At 39.7% G+C, this 23,717-nt stretch overlaps 2 protein-coding genes across 2 annotated transcripts in view; one reads left to right on the top strand and one right to left on the bottom strand.

Moving 5' to 3' along the window:
• The window catches only part of LOC139994172 (uncharacterized), a 243,828-nt gene that overhangs the window by 199,249 nt on the left and 20,862 nt on the right, over positions 1-23,717 (bottom strand). The gene's annotated exons all lie outside the window — the stretch shown is intronic.
• LOC139994166 (zwei Ig domain protein zig-8) overlaps positions 1-23,717 on the top strand; it is a 107,354-nt gene that overhangs the window by 63,968 nt on the left and 19,669 nt on the right. The window lies entirely within an intron of this gene.

Consider the following 23,717-nt stretch of genomic DNA (forward strand, 5'->3'; position numbering starts at 1 on the left):
TCGAGCTTTAGAGGATATCAAATTCTCTTTTAACTTTTAGGAGAAATTTTTCAGGCTCTACGAACATCGATATCTGAAACATCACGATGATTGATAACATTGCCGCAAAGTACGTCTCTATCGACGATATTTCCAACTTTAATTGGCATTACGCTCTTCGATATTCTTCGTTCGTTGTCCTCTTCTTTCAACGAATTGCCTTTCCCTTGTTATTTCAAGCTTCCTCTTAAAAAGCAGAGTATTCTGCAAAAGAAGGGATATACTCTTTACGATCGAAGTAGCGGGTAGCTTGGAATTAATTTAATGGATTTAAAGTCCGTCGCAACTAAATGAAACAGTCACGATTTTAAAAAAGGATACAATACGCTTGTTTCGTGATAATGATGATGTTATATTTTTAAATATTTTTCCTATTAATAGCGCGATTATCAAATTTGAATGTAGTCTCGATAGGTCGTCGACGTAATTACGAGCGCACAATTATCCCAATTTGTACAAGTTAATAAAGCAAAGAACTCGCGATTATTCTAAATAGCGTCATTATGCGGAGCATCGGAGCAGATGCTCCGCTCGTTAGTTCGATCAATGAAAGACACTTCCTCGAATAGAAGTTTTCAAGTAGTTCCATCATAGCGAACACGTCGGCCGAGCAGATCACGGGCACGAAGTGCAAATCGATTCGGAGGAAATCGGCTTTCGAATCTGCACAGCCTTGTAAGGAGTTATACGTTTAGGGAAAAGTTGGCGAACGATGGAAGAAAATGTCGTAACCCCGAAAGAAATCTAAAAGCTCTCCGAACGTCTGTAGCGGTTCGTGGCTTTCAGGGATTAATGTCACCTTTCATCGGTGTTGATAGTGATTGATAATTCGGAGCTGGTGCCCGGCCAAGAAGCCGATACGTTCGAAATTTTTCACCATATTACGAACAATTCGGCGTACGTAAAGTGTATAACTTCGATAGACTTTGCGCCAGTCGTTTAATGCTTAAAATACGTCTAACTTTTGCCACAATTAATGGAAGCTTTTTACCGACCGGCGATTTTTTAATTTGTCGCGTTTAGTCGATCAGTTTCGCGAAAACTCGTAATTCAGTCTTTTCTATTGTCAACTGCAGATATATGCATGCGTACCGTAATTCACGCTTCGATAAAAGGGAATTTAAAAGGGAATTCATCAAAAAGGAACCTATAAATCACGATACGATAGATTCGTGCTCTTATTTATGGGTAATTATTTGCGAGCGACGTACGCGTCAAAATGATTTGTGCGTGTCCTTTTTTTGGCGAATATTGGTTTATGAAACAGATAAATTAAATTTATTATATTTTGGACACGGTATCTGTGTGTCCTGTTACTTTTTGCTTGAATAACGATATTAATTTTTCCCAACAACTCCTTTGCATCCATAAGATATGGTTTACCTCGAAAGAATCATTAATTCTTTGTTATAATTTTCCTTTTTTTAAATATTTATCCATTTGCTAATAATTCTTCTTTTTCAAAACATTGCCAACCTTTTCACGATTACCCTACAAACCAAACCGTACGCGATAAGGACTCAAGTGCGCGCTACATTTTTCACGGAGAATGAAAGGAATAAGAAATTCGACGAAATTCAGGGAAAATTGAACGCTATAATGGTCGATGAGCCGAGCCTTACCGGGTGTGCAAGGACGATAATCAAAGTCGATTAAAATTCAAGTTTTTTCCATGTGCACGATATACGAGACGGAGATATTTTTTCTGGCGTAGCCAGTGGAAAGAGACGTACTTTTGCGTCGAGAGCACCCCAGGACACAATGGTCATTGTCGCTGCCACAACTTGCCGCTGGCTATAGCATCGTAGACTCTTTAGATTGTAAAGTGTCCGTGCAACGTTGGTTCACCATAGCGAATAACGTCGGATAATGCGCACGTAGCTTCGCGAATCGCCATCGTCTCGCGATTTTCAGCTCGCTCGAAATTCTTCGTCCATTCTTATCTCGTCTATTCTATCGACGAACCAATTTTTACGTCAACATGGTCGATACTTAGCTTAAAATGTCGTTATGAATTAAAGAGGTCCGCTTGAACATGGTATCTCGATCCTCGTAAGTATTTAAAATGAAAGAAAAGAAATATCGTTTAAAAAAGACAAATATTTTCTTTCGCTCCACGAACTTACTGTAAGTTTCGTATTAAAATAGAAAATGAATTCATCGTGCAATTTTCGCTACTTCGCGGACTTTTGAAAATATTATAATGTCTAGAAGTGTCCAAAAGTGTCTAAGAACGGAAACTGGCGCAAGAAGCGAAGTATCCAAAGCTATTAAGTATTTTTAGAAGCGAGAAGTTGCTAAAGATCTTTCGGTTGAGCGAACTTTCTCTCGAGTCAAAAATTGTACGGTAAACTTTATGGGATCTGTTTCTTCCTACGTTACGTAACGATTCTACGTAGCATATGATAAATATTACACGATTAATAACAAATGGAAGCAATTTAGCTTCGTTCAAGTCGAAGATCGATGATCCTACGGGAGAAAAAAGGACGTCGACAAACTGCTGTTTCTCGAGTAATTGCCGTTTTGCATTCGCGCGGCCATTCGAACGCGATTTCACAGCTCTTGATGAAAGTATTATTTCCTCAGGCGCTCGTTAATGCATCACGCTTCCGAAACAATTTCGCGCGTCTGGAAATTGACGGTAGACGGAAGCGCGCCACGCCGCGCAAATGAACAGTAGATAATGTCAGTCGTTGGTCAGACACCGACGTACATTAGCTTATTGCACTTTCCTACTAAATCAAGGACGATAACGATCGCTGTGCATACACTTTGTCGTGAACGTTCTACGAGGTTCAGACTACTTCTCTCGATAAATGTCCTTTCGCCGATTGTCTCCGGCGAAATAATATTTGCGTTTCCACCGGCTGTAAAATCCTGTCCAGCGTTCTAACCATTGCCATTCGAATCTTCTTAATAAATAGACCCTTATACGCGAGTAGACTACGAACAGCGTTGCGAATTGTCGACTAAAGAGCAACCGGTCAGGTCAAACCGATCGTTCGATATCGCGTACCTCGAATGACTTAACGTTCAAGGTGGAGGAGGTTTAATGGATCGAGCGTTAGATTCATCTAGAACTGTATTTGCGCTTGTTGTATAAAAGTAACGTTCGATGTTACGAACACGGCGGTGGTAGGATCTTGTTGGGGGTGAAGTATTTCACCCGCATGCTACGATGTCCGACGATGAACCGTCCTCCTACGTTGATGATTCTCCCTACCAGCCGTTGGGTTTCGTTCGTCCATCGTGTCCTTCCGGCTGAGCTTTTCCCAGAGTTTTTTTACCTGACCTCGGAGTCATTAGCGTAGTATCGCAAACTATTAGAATTTATTTACAATGAATGGATTGTACAGATTGTTACGCCACGAGATCGTATTTCTAACCGTCGCTCGCGGTCCTACAGCGTCGCAGACGGATCGTCTTATCTGCCCGACGAAAAATATACGATGTATCGACGAGCGCATAGTTGTCAGCAAGCAGCGAGTTCCAGAAACGTCGATTTCGGTGTGTTATTTTATTCTCACAAAGAAGGTGGCATACGCGATCATAGGCGCGAACGGTGGCGTGATCCGAGCGTAGCGGGGGTCGTCTCCCAGAGAAGACAAAGAATTGATCTAAGGGCGATCAGTCTCATTTGAAGATTCAAACGACATACATCGAGAGGTCTGGCGATTTAAATCAAAGTCGCTTAGTCTAACGAATTCATCGAGAGATATCGTAAAGTCGGGTCGAATTTCTGTAACGCGTTAACTGTATTCATCGCTAAATAATTTCTGACGCTTTTATTATTATATAATTTATTGTTAAGTATACAAGCTATATTAACCTGTTAATACAGTGTTAAATTCATTGAACCACCTTTGTTATCTTAATCGAAACAGGGGAACGACTAATTCGCGGCGTCGATTATACGAATCGTAGCGAGAATTTACGCCTCTCGCTGACGCGTTTTCCTCGCGACCGCGTCTCTTCGCGAACGGTCGTAACACAGATGTTGATTAAACTGGAAACGATGGTTGTTTAACGTGAATTAATCGCAATAACGTACTATAATTTAGACAACTAAATAGTTAATTTGCAACTCTCGTCACTACGGATCCAACTCTCTCTCACGCGGGTCACACTCTCTCGACAACGCAACTCGCACTCTCCGACTTTTCGATTCACACTCTCTGGCTTCTCCACCGACACTGCCCGTTAATTCGTTTTTCTCCCTTAGCATCCCTTTGTCTTTTCTTAGGCCCACCACGCACGTGTTCCGCATCCGCTCGTGGCCAGGGTCACATAGGCCTTTTCCACGAAATTATTCAATTGAAGGACCGACGACACATTGATGGGTCTGACGGTACCTCGGCTCTCTCGCGACATTGTTTATGATTCACCCAATTTCTTAGACAATCTGTCCACGACACTACATTAGGTTCACAGCTCGGGGAGGAAATGTAATTCGGAATTTCCTAAAGAAGGGAATAGGTCTGTCCGTGCCATAAACGGACGGCCACTCAAAGTTCCGAACAGACTATACAACAACGTTAGAATAAACAGCGAATTATCAACAAAGAGGCTTTATCTTGGAAAGAAAATTAGATAATAAAACTGTAAACATAATCTGCCTCGTATTCACTTCGCCAAACATATTACGCGTAATAGCAAATTGCTGTTTGCATTCTTTTGTCTTCCAGTCCTCGTACGAAAGTCTGTACAAGCTCAACGATATCTGTTAGATCCGCGTTTCTCACCAACAGGATACTTTTGATCAGACGCTGGTAAAAGCAGAATACAAGCAAGCATATCGCTGGGAAGGCATACGACGCTCGCGAACAATGGTATCCGAAACGATACACATGGATATAGCGAAACCGGAATGCAGACACCGCAGTTTCATCGATTCGTAGGTTCGACTGTGCAAAATGCGATCGCCAGCGACTATATATGCAGCGAGTTGTTGATTCGCAACGGTAGAAACAGAACAAACAGCGCGAGAGCGCGGACAGTGGAACGGCGAGGTCGTACTATCTGGTCGCAACGAGCACAGGGATAACTAACAGGTAGACAAAACATTCGTCGGATAGTGGAACACTGTATCAATCCACGTCAAGCCACCACCGTTTTCCATATCTCTCTGGCGATGGATTAAAGTATTAAAGTACAGTTTGTAGGTTTTAACGTGATCGACGTTTGCTTCTGTTTTCATTGGAAATTTACATACCGAGCGTGACGATGTTCCGTATTGCCAGACAAACGATTAAATGTTGCTTGAACCGTGATTAAGCATTGTCTTGCACCGAGTATTGTACTTGATAGCATCGTGAACACCGATGGATTTATTACAGCGCGATCTCGTTTCTTGGCAACAGCAATTTATCTCGCGTTCAGTACTAAAACTGGAAAATTATGAAATTAATCGTAATCGAATGCTCGCTGCTGCCTTTCGCACGCTTCAAAGCGGAAATTACTTTCGTTATTAGAATTTCGCGAATAGAACTCGATATCGAAGACGATTAAGAAGCGAATCACGGTACTAAACGATCCACTAATTTGCGATAATTAATATCAAAACGTGTCTTGTAAAGTAGGGACTTGCTGGGAGAACGAAATCTCGTGAGATTTAATATCGTACATCGGCTAGAGGATTACAGAGAGGATTACGTGGAAAGTTTCATCGTTACTGAGAAACATGTCGCCTTGCCAGAGAATTAGTCCAGTGTTACCTGACTATACAAACCCCCTTTTCCTCTATACTAAATCTTATTATCCAAAAATGACGGCCAGGGTACGTTACGAATGTATCATTTAAGATGTTTCGATATTTCGATGTTCAAACGTCAGATTGAACAGGAGACAACAATGTTCTACGACGACTTATAATTTGAGTTTTCTATTCAGTAGATATGTATTTAGCAAAATTCGTATCCAGTTTGAGAAATTAGTTTTTAAAGTAACTATGACTCGAGAGAGATATAACTACAGGTGCAAAGAAGACAGGTAAGAACGTAAATACGATCTGAGAGTTGTTTAACACATAAACCGCGAATATGTTCAAAACTTGGTAGAATGTGAGCTTCGTAACTGGAACGAAATTCACGAACTTAAACAATCTAATTATCAAACCCTGCTATTTGTTTCTTGAAACTCTTCGCAAATACGTAATCTCAAGATCTCTGTCCAGTTTTGTTCATAAATATGTACGTTTGGATATCTACCAACTATTAGGTTGTCCGAAAAGTTTCTTTCGTTTTATAAATGTTGAGCTTATTGGATATATGTGAATACAAAGGAACGCGTAGATAAATTGTAAGGTAGAAAATATATTTTAAATACTGAAATGTAAATACAAATCGGAACATAATTGAGCTGATCCAGATCCGCACGCTAGCGGTGTTACCCTATGACCGAAAATCCTCAAGCCAAATCTAGTGTTTATGGTTTGCCTTCGACCCAGTCTTTTGTCTATACGCTGTCGATGGTTTCGGTGATTGAGAAAACTAAAAAGACCAGACGTAGAGTTTTCTTAGAAGCGGTGACCACTTCAACAATATCACACGGTTGAAGATTACTGTTGAGATTATTAGATGTGTGAACAGAGGAACGCGTGAATAAATTGCAAGGTAGAAAATATATTTTAAATACTGAAGTGTAAATACAAGTGGGAATATAATTGAACTGATCCAGATCCGTACGCTAGCAGTGTTACCCTATGACTGAAAGCCCTGAAGCCAACGTTGCCTGTGTGGAACAGCGAGCAACTCCGACATAGAAATTCTCCAACGATTGCAATCAAAAACTCTAAGATCCTTGATAGACGCACCTTGGTACGTTACCAACTAAACGATACATCGCGGCCTTAAGATACCCACGGTCGAAGAAGAAACAACCAAGTTCAGAAAGAGATATAATATAAGAGTTAACAACCACCAAAACTCATTAGTTACCCAATTACTCGACACGATGGATCAGATCCGCGGACTAAAAAGACAGTACCCCTGAGATCGAAGCATTAGATTCAACTAGAATCAAACACCCTATAAACTTTTATAATCCAAGTTACAGTACCACGCCAAAAAAATGTACTTAAAATTTTGTATAAGAATTGATCGTAAATAATCATCTACTAAATAAAAAAAAAAAAAGGAAAAAACGTTGCCTGTGTACTGTTTATGGTCTACCTTCGACCCAGTCTTTTGTCTACACGCTGTTGGTGGCTTCAGCGCTTGAAAAAACTAAAAGACCAGATGTAGAGTTTTCTTAGAAGCGGTGACCACTTCAAAAATAAAGAAATAATGGAAGCACATTTTCCGTTTTACATTACTTTATCGAATTACGTATGATCGATTTTGTTCTATCAAACTAAAAATCTCAACGTTTGACAGATTAAGTGTCATATTTGTATAAAGATGCATCATTGCAAAAGACGTGTCTGTAAAAGAAAGACACTTTTCGGACAACCTAATAAGTCGCACGAATGTTCGACCTTCGTCCAACGAAAGAAAAAAAGAAATTAGAAATTAATAATCGAGTATTTTTTGTAGACTCGAAGAAATCTATATCGGTTCGTAAGGTGTGCGAACGTTTGGAGAATCTTCAATCTATTCAAATTGCGTGCTGTATCAAAAAAACGAAATAATCGAGTAAAAGTTGAATCGATCCTTTCCTCCGACGATAACTTGATAGTTCTTCCTCCTTCTTCTTTTTTTATCGCGTACTTCGTTTACGAAGTTACTCGATTCGGTTAAACATCCAGTTAACTTTCTACGCGTATTCTTCGACGACGTGCGCCAAATTTAAAAATCTACCTCGCTACCGTGCAAGAATTGTTAAAATGCGGCTGCACGTTTTCATGCAATTTCTGTAGTTTTTGCAGGACACTTGTCTCGCCGTTTAAAGCAACAACCACAGGTTTTCCTGACTCTAATTAGACTATTCTTTGGTCCTTCAGATTTGCCGTTCTTTCATATTTTACGCTATTTTTACATTTAGCACGAACGAAGATACGAACATTAATTTCCGTTTTCCAAAGGAAAATTCTTTTACTACGGAAAAATCAGCAAAGCCAGGGGAAAGTAAAGATCCGTACCACGATCGCATCGTGTCTTTTAATTATTCAAATATATCCGCGAGAGATTTTCGATAGCGAAGCCGAGATAACGTTGATGTTAAAATTAATCTTCTTACGAGATAGCTTCTCATAGATGAGATCGTAAGTTCGAGATAGATGACCTTGGCATGTCAATAAGATCAAGATCTTTCTTCTCGAGTTGGCAAACTTGATCCAAAGATTCGCGCCTAATAGCGAGCGAATGTACTTCTTGAAACTCTCTATCACGCGCAGTCATGATGTACTTCCTTGATTAAACAACTTCGTATCGGCAAAGTACAAGTACGAAAGTTTGCGTTGCTCTGGATAAGATAGGTAATTATATGCCCTTATAGTTACTAATCCGCGTCGCCCAGCTACTAATATCGCGTGCGTTTTCCAGCCAGTCTTCGGATGCCTCCTCTGCTACGACTCTGCTCGTTCCTCCAATTCAACGATGATTTTAAAACAGAAAAGATTTGTCTTACCAAAAAAAGAAAAAAGGGAAACAGAAAAAAGAAAAAAAAAACAGAGTAAAATTCACGTTATATTCGAACCTCCACTTTTGCTTCAAAGATAGTACAGATATTCGAAAATAAAAGTTTGTAGAGAGAAAAATCTATTCTAGGAAACTCGTCGATACTTTACAGGGATAAAGCGAAAAAAAGCAATTTTGGAAAAAATATACTCAACCGAGGAAGGATTAAAATACGATGACACGGTTACGAGACGATCATACGAATTTTGAAAGTGCGTTAGAGACCATCTTACAAATTATGCAAGTCGATTAATTCTATTTTCGTAACGAGAGTGTTAACGTAATTCGAGGAGAAACTTAGAATATCGTGAAACATCTTGAATGTTCCCGTTTTCAGATTTTCCTCCGCGGAATTCTAATGATTTCACAGAATTCCTTTAGGGGCTGTTCGTTCAATCTTTCCGATTGAATGTACTTTTCGAGATAAATCCGCTCATAGATGAAAATAGGGCATCCTATGTAAATTTGTTGAATTTCTTTGTGAAAGTCGCACACAGGAAAATGGGTCAAAGTGGTGTCGACTGATTCCCAGCGAACTGATTCACGATACTAATAAATTATTCTCGAAAACCATTTATATCTTCGAAAGCACCTACCATATCGTTTTATCAGCATTTATCGAGATATAAGTTGCTTCGTTCAAACAGCACGAGATAAATTTACAAACGTAAAGAAGCTTTTAAACTTTTTACGGAAGAATTAGTCCTGTACCGAGAGAAGGTTACGCGCAACGCAATAATCCACCAAAAATATTTCAACTGCGATAAAGCTCGACTAGAAACTCGAACGAAACGCAAAGAATATTAAATTTGTATTCGCGCTAAAAGGAAAACCACGACTTTCCACGACATCAACAGTCGCCGTACTTGTTGGTTTTCTAAATATACCGCGCTGTGTAACTTCGAAACAGGCAACGAAATAGATGCAAAAATTAAAATTCTCTTCACCGTGTAATCCTAAGCTACGCCAGAACATTAACCAGACATTTAACCACCGACATAGCCGACAGATTTCAACAAACGGCAATTTCGACGCGCGTACCGATGATTTTCGCTCTCTCGTAGGACTAACGTCAGTTTCTCTCCACTGCATCTACTTTGCACTCGCCGCGGTCGAGTCTGTCAAGCTTTTTACCGTCATTTCTCAAGCGTGGAAAAAGATCGAGAGTGGCGGTCAAAGCGCGAGCAAGAAGCCAAGAAACAGTAACACTTAAAACTGAGTTGCCGCATCCTGTCTGCAGCTTTCGTGTCTTTCTTTCTCACCCCTCTCTCTCTCTCTCTCTGTCTGTTTCGTCCTCTCCTTTCGTTTCATATATTCGCGGTACAAGCTTAAGGAGGCAGTTGAACGTCATTTCGGTTGGTACAGGAAAGGCATCAGCACCATGGCTGCTGGCACTCGCCCCGATGAAAAACGACCGACAAGACGAATGGTCTTCCACCGTTTGCCCGCTGCTCTCCTCGCCGTGAGGCAATGTTCGGAAACAAATGACGTCTTGGTTGTACATTTATTACATGGTCGATGGCGAGCCGGAACGTCTGCGACGACCTCGATTACGAGGCGTGCGCTGACCTCGTTGGATGCGTCGGTTCCGCGCGCGGAAGGCCGAGACACGGGAGGGAAAAAAAAGAACTCGGAGGACAAAGGTTTCCTTGTCGCAGCGTTTCTTTCCAATGAAACGTTGCGCTGTCGCGACCGAGGAAAATAAGGGGACTCCGGCACAACAACGACCTGGATGGGATTATTTCGCTGACTTCACTTGTTACGGTTCTGGATATATCCTCTGTAGCGTTTCGCTCCCCCCATATTTTGCAGAAATAGGCGATTTTCCAGGACTCAAATTTCACGTTTCTCGTGAAACTATCGGATGTTCTGGTACTTATGAACGAGAGCCAGGTCTCGAGCAGCAATGTGTAACGAAACATATTGTTTTCTACGGAGATAACCGGGAAAAGAGGAGCGAACAAGGTAAATTGAGAATTTAAAGAGACTCGTTGACTAGATATTGAATAGATTGGTTCTTATTCAGGAACTTTCTTTCAACACGCGACGTCGAAGATCGATGAATGCAAATTTATTCACTTTTGTCCTTACAAACGCGAATACGATAATATACTTTTGATACAAACGTAACAATGCACTAAAGAGATTGGATATGTCTGACTAAATGAATTATTATATTCAAAGCAACGGCGATTCGGACTACGAATTAATTCGATTTCTTCCGTTCGTACATCGAAGGAAGTGCTTTCTATGCAGACATGCTTTCGTCGATTGAACGAAGGCTATTAATATCACTGAGAGACCAACGTGTTTGCTATCGACTTATCGAGAAAAGGCAATAAATACATCGTATATATACTCGGCTGCGTGTTTCATAGTTTCATTGAGAATTTTGGATCTTAATAGCCGAAATAATGGTATAGGAACATTAAATTTACACTTGGAATTTATATTAGAACAGTTATATATTTATTCGATAAACGATTTCAAAGATATTCATCGATACGCACTTGCACGCGTCTCACCTTCTTCCATATCAGACTGTTAACTTACTGAACAGTTTACATTGCTTTGTTTTCGAGACGCCCCACACACATACTTCCACACACTGATATTCACATATATGTATCACTACTACGCAGCTAATCTAGTCAAGCACATAAAATTATACATATCTCAATACATAGATTCGAACGATTTTGTAATTGATAAAATTTTGTTCGTTCGTACGAGATGTTTCCAACAGGAAATCTTCTTAATGAAATTCAAATCCATAGAAATTAACGCGTAACCTAAATGAAGCTGCTCGATAAATAAAGCTGGAGGCAGCGAGCAAACAATTTCTCCCGTCGTCTGCGTGACTCGCGATTGAAACAGAATCGACTTGAATAAGTCAACATAGATATCGAGAATGCGCGTTTCATTTTTAATTCACAACTTTATTCGTAGTTGTATAGTGCTTGATGATAAATTCATTCGTAATTCTGTTTATTTTCGCGTCACAACGTTACTGTACGTTGGAAACTTCTATCAAGCCGATACGACGCCAGATTTGTAAGCGTAAAAATAGAATTGAAAAAGATAGAACGCAAACAAATTTCAATGAAACGTGTTTGGAAAACGTTGCTTAAATTGACGGATTTATCGGAGAATGATTTATGCGTATTTTTTATCACCTATGAAACAAGTATTAATCGACGCTTTTGCACCTTTCACGCGAAATTGTTTAAACCAATAATACAATTTCGAAAGAATCGTTCGAACGGAATTTTTGTCAATACGATACGCTTTATAGTTCGATATCGGTTCGAATACGCGTGCCTTTCTTACCGCGAGTTTGCCTTTTCTTTTTCACGAATTTTCCGCGTTAATAGACTGTGACGCTCCATTTAGAAAATAATCACCGCGCATCAGCCGCGAACAAGTGAGTAGTCACGGTTTAATAATTCGTCGTGCTTATGAAAGCCGTTTTCCAAGGGTTCTTTGTTTATACGGTGAATAGTAAATTGCGGGTCCTTTATGACGACAACAAATCCTTCCGCTTTAATATTTCCCAGTGTGTAGTATAATAGCGGTAGATTAAACTTTAAAATCACTCTCCTCGAACCCGCTTTTTATATCATCGCTTATAAATATTCCAAATAGCATTATGAACGGCCGTCGACCTCTTTAAAAAAACGTTTCCGATATTATACGTAATAGGCGATCGTAAATTTCACCACATTACGAACACTCTCAACATTCCAACAAATAAGGATCTTTTAGCACACGAATACAAATTTATTTACGATACATTCGCTCGTTTATGCGCTTCCATCAATACTGCCATGGTAAATTATACCAGGCTTCCCGGATCGTGCGAGACTTTTTTTCTTAGAGAAAGCAAAGCCTCGTTTTCCAACTGTCGAATAATTCCATTCATAAAAATACGCTTGCGTCAGATTGTTCGAGAAATTCATAGGAGAATTGAAGACAAATTTCGCAATCCGTGCTGGTTAAATCTGTAAATCGAGATACGGTCGGATAAAGACAACAGCGTTTAGCGGATGCTGTATTTGAGATTCGTCGTCTTTGGTAATGCAGCGGTGCTAATCAGCAAATGCGAAGGTTGGATGGTGGTTCGATCGGCGCGAAACTTCCGATCGATGGCAATGTACTGTTGGACGAGGCGCTTTAATCCCGATCTTTCCCAAGAATCGACTGGCAAAAAAGGGATGGCAATGGGAGGAGAGGAAAGGGTTGGGAGAAAGGGGAGAGATTTTTCAGCACGAATTCAGCCGCTTCCCATTAGCGCTAATGAAAGATCCGTGCAGCGATTTCGTTCTTCTTTTTTCATCCCACCCCGACTATACACGAGTTTTCGAATGCCTGAAGGACACGCGGAGCTTAATTAATGTTCTTTCGGGGCCGGACCACCTTCTGTGATACGCGTCAGCCGAGGAAGCAGCCGATGAATATTTCGCGTGTCATTGACGCGTGACAATGAGCGGAATATTCGGTCACGGGACAACGGTGTCCCGGTTTCATGAGAAAATTTTCCATAAATGGCACGAACCTTTTGTTCCAGCGTATTCTAATTAATGAATATCGCAGTCGCCATCGATAGGCAAACGTCGTTGGACCAGATCGATGCTGAAACGCGCCACCGATCTGGTAGCATACGAATAATACGACGGCTTAATTGGGACAAATTAGGTCCGTTTGAAAAATGAAAACGTACGAGCGGAAGTGGCGTTGTCCACGGTTGAAGATACAACTTCGTTCTCCAAGCGAATCGATCTCGTGCTTTCGCGCACGGTTTAACCAAATTTCCCCCATCCTGAATTATCCCTTTGCATCGTGCAAAGTTTCATAGGTTTTGTCGCGCAATCGGCTTTGTTCGATTTTCGGCCACAAATACTTTTCGCGACGCTTGACCGAATACTTTTTCACTTCTAACACGTATAACACGATTAAATTTTTTTAAATATTTCGATAGTTTGGAATTTTCGCGGTGTACAGAGGGTTTTGTTTTCGCTGGAAAATCGAGTCGAAACGCGAAAGTATTCCAACGCGACTGCCAACGTTCCCGTTAGCTCTGTTGAAAATCCAGATAGTTGTTGACGAAATGTCAGTTTGATTCTGTATCCTAAAATACAGAAAACCGTGACATTTCTTTTCAATAGACACTTTGTCATGCTACCGAACGTCCGTAAAATCAACTCCTCCACAGTTTAAATCGAACCGTATTAAATTGAATCGTATCGATATTTTTATTTAAACAAAAAACAACTAAATCTTTAGTTAGATACTTTGACTCGCTCTTGCATCGACCGCATAACGAACGCTATATTTCTCTTCGTCGATTATCGTACCTACGATCTCCATTCGTATCGTTTCCTTCATAGCAGCGTATTAATTCTGCCAATGAAATATTTCTAGTTCTGCGCGATGTTTTGTCCAATTTGGTATGCTAGAAAATCAAGTAGCCTTCGCGCACGTTTCCACTAAGCCAACTTTAAGAAAGGAGAACTTCGTACAGTTTTGTCTTTTCACGGATGCAATTTGCGAGCATTCGCTCTCGAGTATTGCGTGTAGTTAATTTAATCGCCCGCTTGGCGCATAGTTTTTAAAAAAATTACGAGTGACTTGTTCCCCGCGAAAATGAATTAAGCGCTTCCGTCTAGCACGATATATAATTTTATATTTATTCTGTCCGTGCACAATTTCCTTCGGCTGCGTTGTGCATTAGTTAGCGCTCCATTTAGTTGAATTATTTTTAATTGTTTCGCGTTAAAAATCCAGACCATTTTAAACGTCAGTTTTATCTGCCACCTGACGAAAGCTATTGGTTTTTTAATTTAATATTTATTTGAAAAGCGATGCGGTCTTCTTTTATTTTGCCGTAAACATACGCGTCAGCTTTTAGGGGATAATTCACTGTGAGCAAAGTTACGATACTGAAATAGCATTTATATCTACTATTCAGATATGTATAATTTTATATGCTAGATTAGATTGACCGCCTACTAGTGATACGTGTATGTGAATATCAGTGTATGCAAGTATGTGTGTGCGTGGCGTCTCGAAAACGATGGAACGTAAACTGTTGAGTTAACAGTCTGATATGGAAGAAGGTGAGACGCGTGCAAGTGCGTATCGATGAATATCTTTGAAATCGTTCACCAAATAAATATATAACTGTTCTAATATAAATTCCAAGTGTAAATTTAGCGTTCCTATACCATTATTTCGGTAATTAAGGTCCAAATTTACAAAGAAATTCATTGTGATTAAGAGGAACGTTTACAGAATTTGTTAAAACAAATCTTCTATCTGATCGATGCGGTAGAATTCGTACGATAAATCGTATTGTCAAAACTGCTGTCAAACTGAGAAGAGAATCGCAGCTGGCGAAAGCTATTGTACCTGCAAGACCGTGATATTAACGAATCTTGGAAAAGCTTTCGAAAAAATCCAGCAAAGCACGTCCAGGCCTGTTTGTTTCTAGGGCCATTCATAGTATCGATATCGACGTTGTATCGCTCCAGCTGCCAGTTTCTCTATTCGTCATTCTTGTGAAAAGAGTAACGCTCGAATTGCGTTGTTCACGATACATTGACACGTTCTATTTGACGATCGTATTTTCTACGTGACTTTAATCTCGTGGAGAATTTGACATCCGTGCAGTTCTTCTTTTTTTCTTTTTTTTTCTTTTTTTGTTTCATTCCAGTTTAATCTCGTAATGTACGTAGATTTAACTTATTAACTAAACTACGAATTTTTGTCAATTATTACTAGACACGCAATATACGAAAACATATGAAATATCCAAAATTTAGTATTCGTTATTAGTATCTCTTCAGTGAGTTGGCGAATTCTACGCACGCACGTCAGCGGCGTACCGTATGCGTCGTCAAACGCGCAGCAGAATATGCTGAGATCGCGCCGTATGTGCTACCAGACGTACAGTAGAATATGTTCATAATGCACGGTCTTCTCACGCGCGTTTCAAATGCGCCGCAATTCAAAATAAACTCAGTCCTGAGAGGAGTATTTTATTCAACCATTGTGTCTAGGATCTATTCATTTTGCCAATATGCGTCTCGGTAAATAACTCAATTTACAAATCATTTTTCGCTTCTCCTGAGATTCGAAACGTGCGTCGCTTCATACGTATGCGACTTGTCGAGTCGACGCATCAAGTTCGTCCGATATTCTAATAAAATACGACAACTAGCTGTCTTTTTATTAAATCTTTATCAATTCGAAGTAGGAAAAATGAAAAATTCTGAAGACTTATAGTCGTAGCCGTGTAAAATCGCGTATCGATATTCCTGCTATTCTTACCGCGATTCGTGTTATTTATCTCTCCAACTGATTCGCTTGAAATTAAATTTAATTAAAACACAAATATGTGTCATCGAATCGCGAGAAGTTCAAAGACAAAGTTGTACGTCTTTTCTCGAGGGATGTGTTTAACAGACCGCGACGAGTTTCCGGTAGCCCGCCGACGACAAATCGCTTTTTCCGGGACTAGCAGATCGCAATTACAATTATCGGCTCTTTGTCCACGTGCATTTTTCCGCCCGGCTCGATATCTCGCGAGTGGTCCGCTTTGTTCCGTCCTCCAAGGAAATTACCCATCCGTTGTTGATTCGATTGTGCCAGAGTACTCGGGGTTAACGGAGTAGAGAACTAAATGTCTTCGGCAATGGGTGCACCCTTCGCCCTTTCACCCTCCTCTCCTCGTAGGCCCTTCGGTCCTTCGGTCGCTACAGGAACTCGGTCGTTCGACTCGAAAGGATCCATCGCTGTGTATTTTCCTCTCTTTTTGCCGTATTTTTTCTACGCTCGTCGAATCGATATCTCGGCTATCCGATTGTTTACGTCCGATTGTTTACGTCCGATGCCTTCCTCGATGACAATCTCGTTGTTTCGCGAATTAAGAGTGGCCCGGTTTATCGTTTCTCGTTCAAGATTATCCTCTTTAATCGAATAGGTGGAGGCGTGCTTTTTTTCTTCCGGCTTTAAGCTTTAATGGAATTGTGAAATAGGATACAGTGTAGCGGACGCAGCGAGAACCACGATGCAATTGGAAAGAAGTGGTGAATCCAAGTGGAGAGATAAATTCTTCTTTACGCGATACTTCGTCTCACGACGTGTTTGACGTATGTGTGTTCGACGAATCTTCCAATCGGTGAGTTACGAGAGCAAATGCCTCGGTATCGGCGATCGAGCGAATCGCTTTTTTCATTTACTTAGCCGCGTTAATCGTCGTCTCCGTTCCTTCCTTCTTCGTGCTTTTCCTTTTCCAGCGTTATTTATGTTATGGCACGATGCAGCATCTCGGTAGATAACGAGCAAAACGAATAATTAGAAAAGAACGAACGAGAAGCATAATTACGATAAACGTGGAAAAACTTTTCAACCGATTTATTAATGCACTTTACTTCTTCGATAGATGTTTCAAAAATAATTACCAGTGTGACGATTGCCGCGTAATATCTCGTAAAATGTTCAAAATTTTCTCTTTTCTCTCGACTTTTTTTTTTTTTTTATGAAACACACAACGATTTTCTACCTCATAGCCAAGCGAAAATTAAAATCATGATTTTCCGTTAATTTCGCTGATTTATACCGCCTGAATTACGCTTAATCGTTTAATAATAATGGAATCTTCGCATACGTAAAAATATTAACGTGTAAATTTTCTGTTTATACGAAATCTGCATATATGGAGAAGAGCTTGCATATTTATTCACTTTTTCCGTTACACGTTTCATAAAACTTGACCAGTCTATTCAAAAAAAGGTAGCAAGATTGTAAAGGGCAAAGCAGAATTCCCCTGGGAACACCGTTCATAAATCTGGATGGTGAAGCTCGTCTCGATAAGAAAAACGCAATTTGCAAGTAAAAGTGCACGGGTTTGACAAACAGATATCTCGAGACGAACGTTTCCTGCAGATGTTTAGAAAATTTTTGCTAAAAACAACGCGTAGGCTTCTGTCTAGCTCTCGGAGAGTTTTTAATCATTTTTCACCTATTTGCCTTTTAACTGTTTCCATGCAAAATCATTTGCAATTTTTCCTAAAAAGTGACAAAGTAATACGTTCGGTAAAGAAAAATAATACTTAAACGAAATGAAATTATATCGCTTTGAACATTTTTATATATTCTACCGTTTCAGTATATTTCTTTTCTCCGCGTTTACCGTATTTCTATATATGTCCACGACTTAACTAGACGACAGTAGATAACTGAAAACTTGTCTGCCGTGATATAAGCGGAAGACGGTGTGTTTGAGTAACAGAGATTCGAATATGCGCATCAGATGACGAGAGAGATTTCGTTGTCGCCAAACAACATTAATTAAACAGCATTAATTAAAGATAAACAGCGTGATAATTTAATGTAACGCGGCAAGTTATTCGCATCGTTTGTTGGTTAAAAAATAGCTGAAATATAAATTATATTTTTTATGAAATTCACTGCATTTTAAGTTAAAATTTATACATCTTCTGCTTCGAAGTAAAGATATTTCTACTTTGTTCGTGATTCAGCTGTTTATTGATATTAATTGATACTTATTGAAACGTTCGAGCTACTTCGTCATGTTACAAAGAAGCTGGTAAAGTTAGGAGAATGCAAAGAGTGAGAAAAAAGATGGAAGATGAAACTTTTAGGTATCTCGTTTTTTGAATAATTTTAATTAAATTCTGAAAAGTAAAATGTTACACTCTGCGAAGCGAAGACGAACGTACTTTAATTTTTCAAAAGAGTTTGACGAAATTTAACGATGAAGTTGCAGAGATTGCCAGTTTCTTTCAAATTATCGAAGATACGTATAATACTCTAAACAAATAAAAATAATATTTGAAACGACAAGAACGACGCTCGTACAAATCACGAGAAATACAAAGATTCCAATTAAATAGAAAATGTTTATAGAAACTTCTCTCTTCGCAAGACAAATAATTCCGATTTTTGATCAAATAGATTTTCCTCAAAATTCTGTATGTAATCTACTCGGCTGTTCCCGACAATCTTTTCTCGGTTGAAAATGGACTTCTTCGTATGGACCGTAGGCGTAACAACGTATTGGATAGCACGTTCTCGAGGTCCGAAAGAAAATCAGGGATTGATCTCGGCGAACTCTCCGCACGGAGCCTGTTACAAGTTCGAAAAGTATCATCTTGACTCGCCCTACCTTTCAATAATATATTTCTACCAGCGGCTTGGGAAATATCCAAGAAAAAATACAACCACGTAAAATCTTGTGTAAACGACTGGCTGAAATTCGCAACGTAAAATGCGAGTAATTCGTTGTAATTCGCTGTAATCTTCGTATTCGCGTGACTGCAAAAATTAAACGCCAAGTAACGTTTTAAGAAAGCGTTGTCTTACAAGTTGAAACGCTCTCCACTTTGTACCGCTCGCGTGTATATTTGACATTAAAGGATTACGAAAACACAAAGAGAATAAGATTACAATTAAGATTAATTAAAAAGTAACCGACACCTTCGAGGGTTGAAACACACGGCTAAGTTCAAACTCTCGAAAATTTGTCTTAGACCGCTATGATTTTTGGCTCCGTCAAATGTTCGTATTCGCATCAACGACCGGTCGATGAAGTATATTTTTGTTAAGATCAACGTTAAAATTACCACCTTTGACGCGTAACGTTCGGTGGTAAGACGCAAAGTTCTCTCGTTTGAAGATGTCATTAAACGTCAAATTTTCGTAAACGAATCACGTTCTACGGCACACGAGGCTTTTCACGAGTGTATCGCGCGCAAACTTTGTGCAGATATTCTACGGCCAGCGAATTTCATAACCGTGTATCCGTTATACAGCAATGACCGTTTCAGCGCACGCGACGAATGCATTAGAAAGCGCCGGTTTACATGTTCTACAACTTTCACAAAGTTTAATTACTGGTTCTTCATGACGTGGGTAGCCACGCGGACGAAAGCGCAGCCTTTTCGCGCTCCGCGTATAACCACCACATTTGAGAAAACCCTCTGTTAATCGCCTAACCGTGTAACCAGAAACCACGAATTAAGAATTTCGCGCTTCTCGGTGTGTCAACACGCGATCCACCCGATAATGTCACGTGCTTTATCGTTCGGATGTTGATTCGATCGTTGAACGCTATCGTACACGAACTAATTTGCCTTCTCGTAAACTATCAACGACGATGATACGATCTCTACCTGAGAGACGAGTAAATCTTGCGTTGCGACGTTCTTTCCATCTCCTTTCGTACCACGGTACCAAAAATATTTTTCCTTTTGGGAAATGGAAATAATCGTTCGAAGAAGTCGGCGAAAGAGGATCGGAACTTTGAAACACACGGTCGAAAGTAATCGTCGAACGTTTCGCAATGTTGAAACGAAGCGAGACCTAACAGCACGATTGATTACGGAAAACGTACGCTTTGTGCCGGCGACATAAAACGAACGGAAGAAAAAAACAAAACGAAACGTTTCCTTTCTACCATTATTTTTATCAACTTCGTACAACTTCGAAAACCGGTGAGATTTCCTTCCTTTTGTATTAAATTTCGTAACTTCTGCTCTATTCACAGGGACGTAATTATATTTCCTGTTTCCCCTCGAACGCGAATCCTAAGAATCGTTCCAAGTTAAATCCACGCGAAAGGTCGAAAGGTTAAGTGGCGAAACGTGGATCAGACCTATGGTCTCTGCGATTTCTTCCATCCTTCTCGCTCTATTCTGTCCTTGGTCAGTTTCAATCTTCCATCCTCCTTTGTACTCTCCCTATTGCTTCGATCCACGGCACTCGTCGTTTCAGAATATTACGGCGTTATTAAATAATTAACAAAAAGAAAAAGCTGACTAATACAGACGAGAAACGATTTCTCTGCTACCTTCCTTCCACTCTGCACGCTTCATTTCTTCTGTTCTCGGTTTTCTTCGCTTTAGTACCTTCTTTATTTCTCTCTCTCTCTCTCCCTCTGATTCTTTCTATCTCTGTCTCTTTGCACGTAGACAAATTTCATCAGCTTTGCCACGACACCCTCTCGTCTTATCAAGACCGCTCTCGATTGTTCTGGGATTTCGTGATTTCGGTGCTTTGTCGCGTTTTCAACGAACGTTGCGTCGAGTCGCGAAAGCGATCGCATCTGAATACTCGAAGAAGCGAATCCTCTTCGTAGAATGTCGCCTGTCGCTAGAATCGATTGGTCGATCCGTAGATTTCATCTTCGCCACAAAGGTGTCTTGTTGGTGATCGAAGGAACAGGAAATTCGAAGCTACAGTGAGCGTGAAAAATGTCTCGAGGAGCTTGGCTCGAGAAGACGTTGGAACGGAATTTCATCGGTGACAAAACCTTACGCGTAAAATGTGTTTGATAGAGGCGCTTAATTAATTTCAAATATCGATTCGACGAATTTTACAACGGTAACGCTTACGTTAGCGAGTTCCGTATGCTGGAAATTTGATTTCGCTGTACTAAAACGTTGGTAAGTTTATCAAAGAAATTTCATTTAAAATAGGATATAGTTGGGTTGTTGTGAAAAATTGCATGAATCGTGAACCGAAGAAAATCGATAAAAGACGGTCGAAATTTGATGAAATTTATAATTAGGGAATGGTAGAAGTTGTTCAGGAGCGACATTGATTAACTCCGTAAATTGAAAAGTACGGAAAACCGATGACGATAAAAACGCTGCTTTCTTCGTCTCTTCTCAGGATTTATATTATTTGTGTCATTTTCTTGCACCGGGCAACTCGTGAAAATAAGACATCTGTTTCCTCGAAACTGAATATTAATCGCGTGCTCGTGTAATGAAATTAAGAAATCGATGAACAGTGGTGTCGATCAGTTTTCCTTCTGATAGGATTACAGTCGCTCTATTTGGACGCTCTTTAAAAGGGAATAACTTTTTTTAAAATTGTCACCAAACGAATAAATTGCTTGAGTCTTTTCGAGAGATTAGAACAACTAGTTTGCGCATGGATAACGCGTAAAAGAAATTTTGCAAAGAAATAGTACAAATTTCTTTTTACAACCATCTTATCTAACGAATCTGTAATGAAAATTTAAACGATACATCTCCTATGTTTATGTTAATTACAGACATGTTCTAAATCTGTGTATATTTAAATTAAACGCTGAATTATATTTGAACTATGATCAATACGAAATAACGGGTTTATAGTATCGACTAGTCTCAGTCTGACTGTGTCAGTTGAAGAAACACGTGGATGAAACGAGGTAACGCTATAACGCGATCTATCGAAAACTGACACGATTAACAAATTGTGATAGAACTGGTGGAAAATGAACGCGCAGCTTATGCACGAAATTGGTGCCTGTGCCGATAAATTCTTCGCGTTCCAGAAACCACACAACCTGCGATATTTCACTCAGCTCTGTGAGTAAATATCATCGAACCCGTTCAACGAACAATCTCGAGCGTCCCAAGAATTTTACTTTTCCGTATCCCGGAATATTCTGCCAAATATTCGATCGACAGCAATCGCGCTTAATGATCCAATCGATCGTTGTTGTTGTTCGCTACGAAAGTGCTTCAATCTCTTTGACACGTAACATCGCTTCACGTATTATTAGGTTACTTATAGAAATGCAGAGACGACGTTAATTACAATTCGCGACGCTGTAACATTCTTCGTCGTTAATTAAGAATCGAGATTAAATCTGAAGCAATTATTACCGAACAATCGATGATCATTCGTGGCGAATTATTTAAGGAACACGATGCACTTGTTGATATAGAACGCTTTATCGAAAATGCATTAAATTTCTATGTTGCGCGGAAATTGAGAAACCGATCGTGCTCGATATTAATAACCGTGTGTTTGATAAGAAAAGAAAATATAAACTTTTTAACGTTGAGAACACGAAAGGATAGATAGAAATTTCTTAACGGAGAGCTTCGATGATACAACAAGCTTCTGAAAACCGTACGAGTTAATTTTCTTGGATTGATCAATCGTTTTATGAAAAAGTCTTCCGAGCATCATAAATCAAAAGCGGTATATTTTAATAACGCTTTAATAAAGCGTTCTCGTGATTTACGCGGCAGCAAATAGTGTTGTTAGCAAACGACGGTGCAGCTGATAAATCAACGATCGTGGAATGATTCATGGAATGAGAGTGCAATTTACTTGAACGGTGTGCTCGCATTTTTCGCGCTTTTCCCTATACGAGCTTGACGCGTCCGTAAAAATCCTATTACAGCGCCGCCATGCAAGACAGATGTCTGCAGCTTACCGGAAAATCTTGGCGAAATTGTACCTTCACAGAAATTAGAATCACCGTGTTATTTTACTTCCATTTTGTAGCACGACGGGGCACGATCTTCCCTTCGTTAGGAAGATATTAGATCGTCCGAAAAGTTTCTTTCCTTCCATAAGGAAATAATGGATGCACAACATTTTCCGTTTTATATTATTTTATCGAATTACCATTTTGTTCTATCAAGATAAAGATCACAACGTTTGATAGATTAGGTTTCATGTTTATGTAAAGATGCATCGTTGTAAAAGAAAGACACTTTCCGGACAACCTAATATAATACGGACAACTTTCTACATTTATGACGAACTGTTGAAGTGGTCACAACTTCTAAGAAAACTCTACATCTGGTGTTTTTAGTTTTCTCAAGCACCGAAACCATCGACAGCGTACAGACGAAAGACTGGGACGAAGGCAGACCATGAACGGTACACAGGCGACGATGGCTTCAGGGCTTTCGGTCATAGGGTAACACTGCTAGCGTGCGGATCTGGACCAGCTCAAATTATGTTCCTACTTGTATTTACACTTCTGTATTAAAATATATTTTCTACCTTACAATTTATCCACGCGTTCCTTTATTTACATACATCTAATAACCTCAACATGAACTATAGTAAATAATATAAAACTATGGGAAATCACGCGTGGACGCATGGTCTGCCTCCAAAAAGAATGAACGCCTTTCGGGTCACGGAATATGTGTTGAGCACTTTGTCTACGTAAATATATCGTTTGAATTAAATTAAATTGCTCCTTCTAACGACGATTATTAATGATCTTTCGCGACATGT

Source organism: Bombus fervidus, chromosome 14, assembly GCF_041682495.2.
Source record: "Bombus fervidus isolate BK054 chromosome 14, iyBomFerv1, whole genome shotgun sequence".
Lineage (NCBI taxonomy): Eukaryota > Metazoa > Arthropoda > Insecta > Hymenoptera > Apidae > Bombus > Bombus fervidus.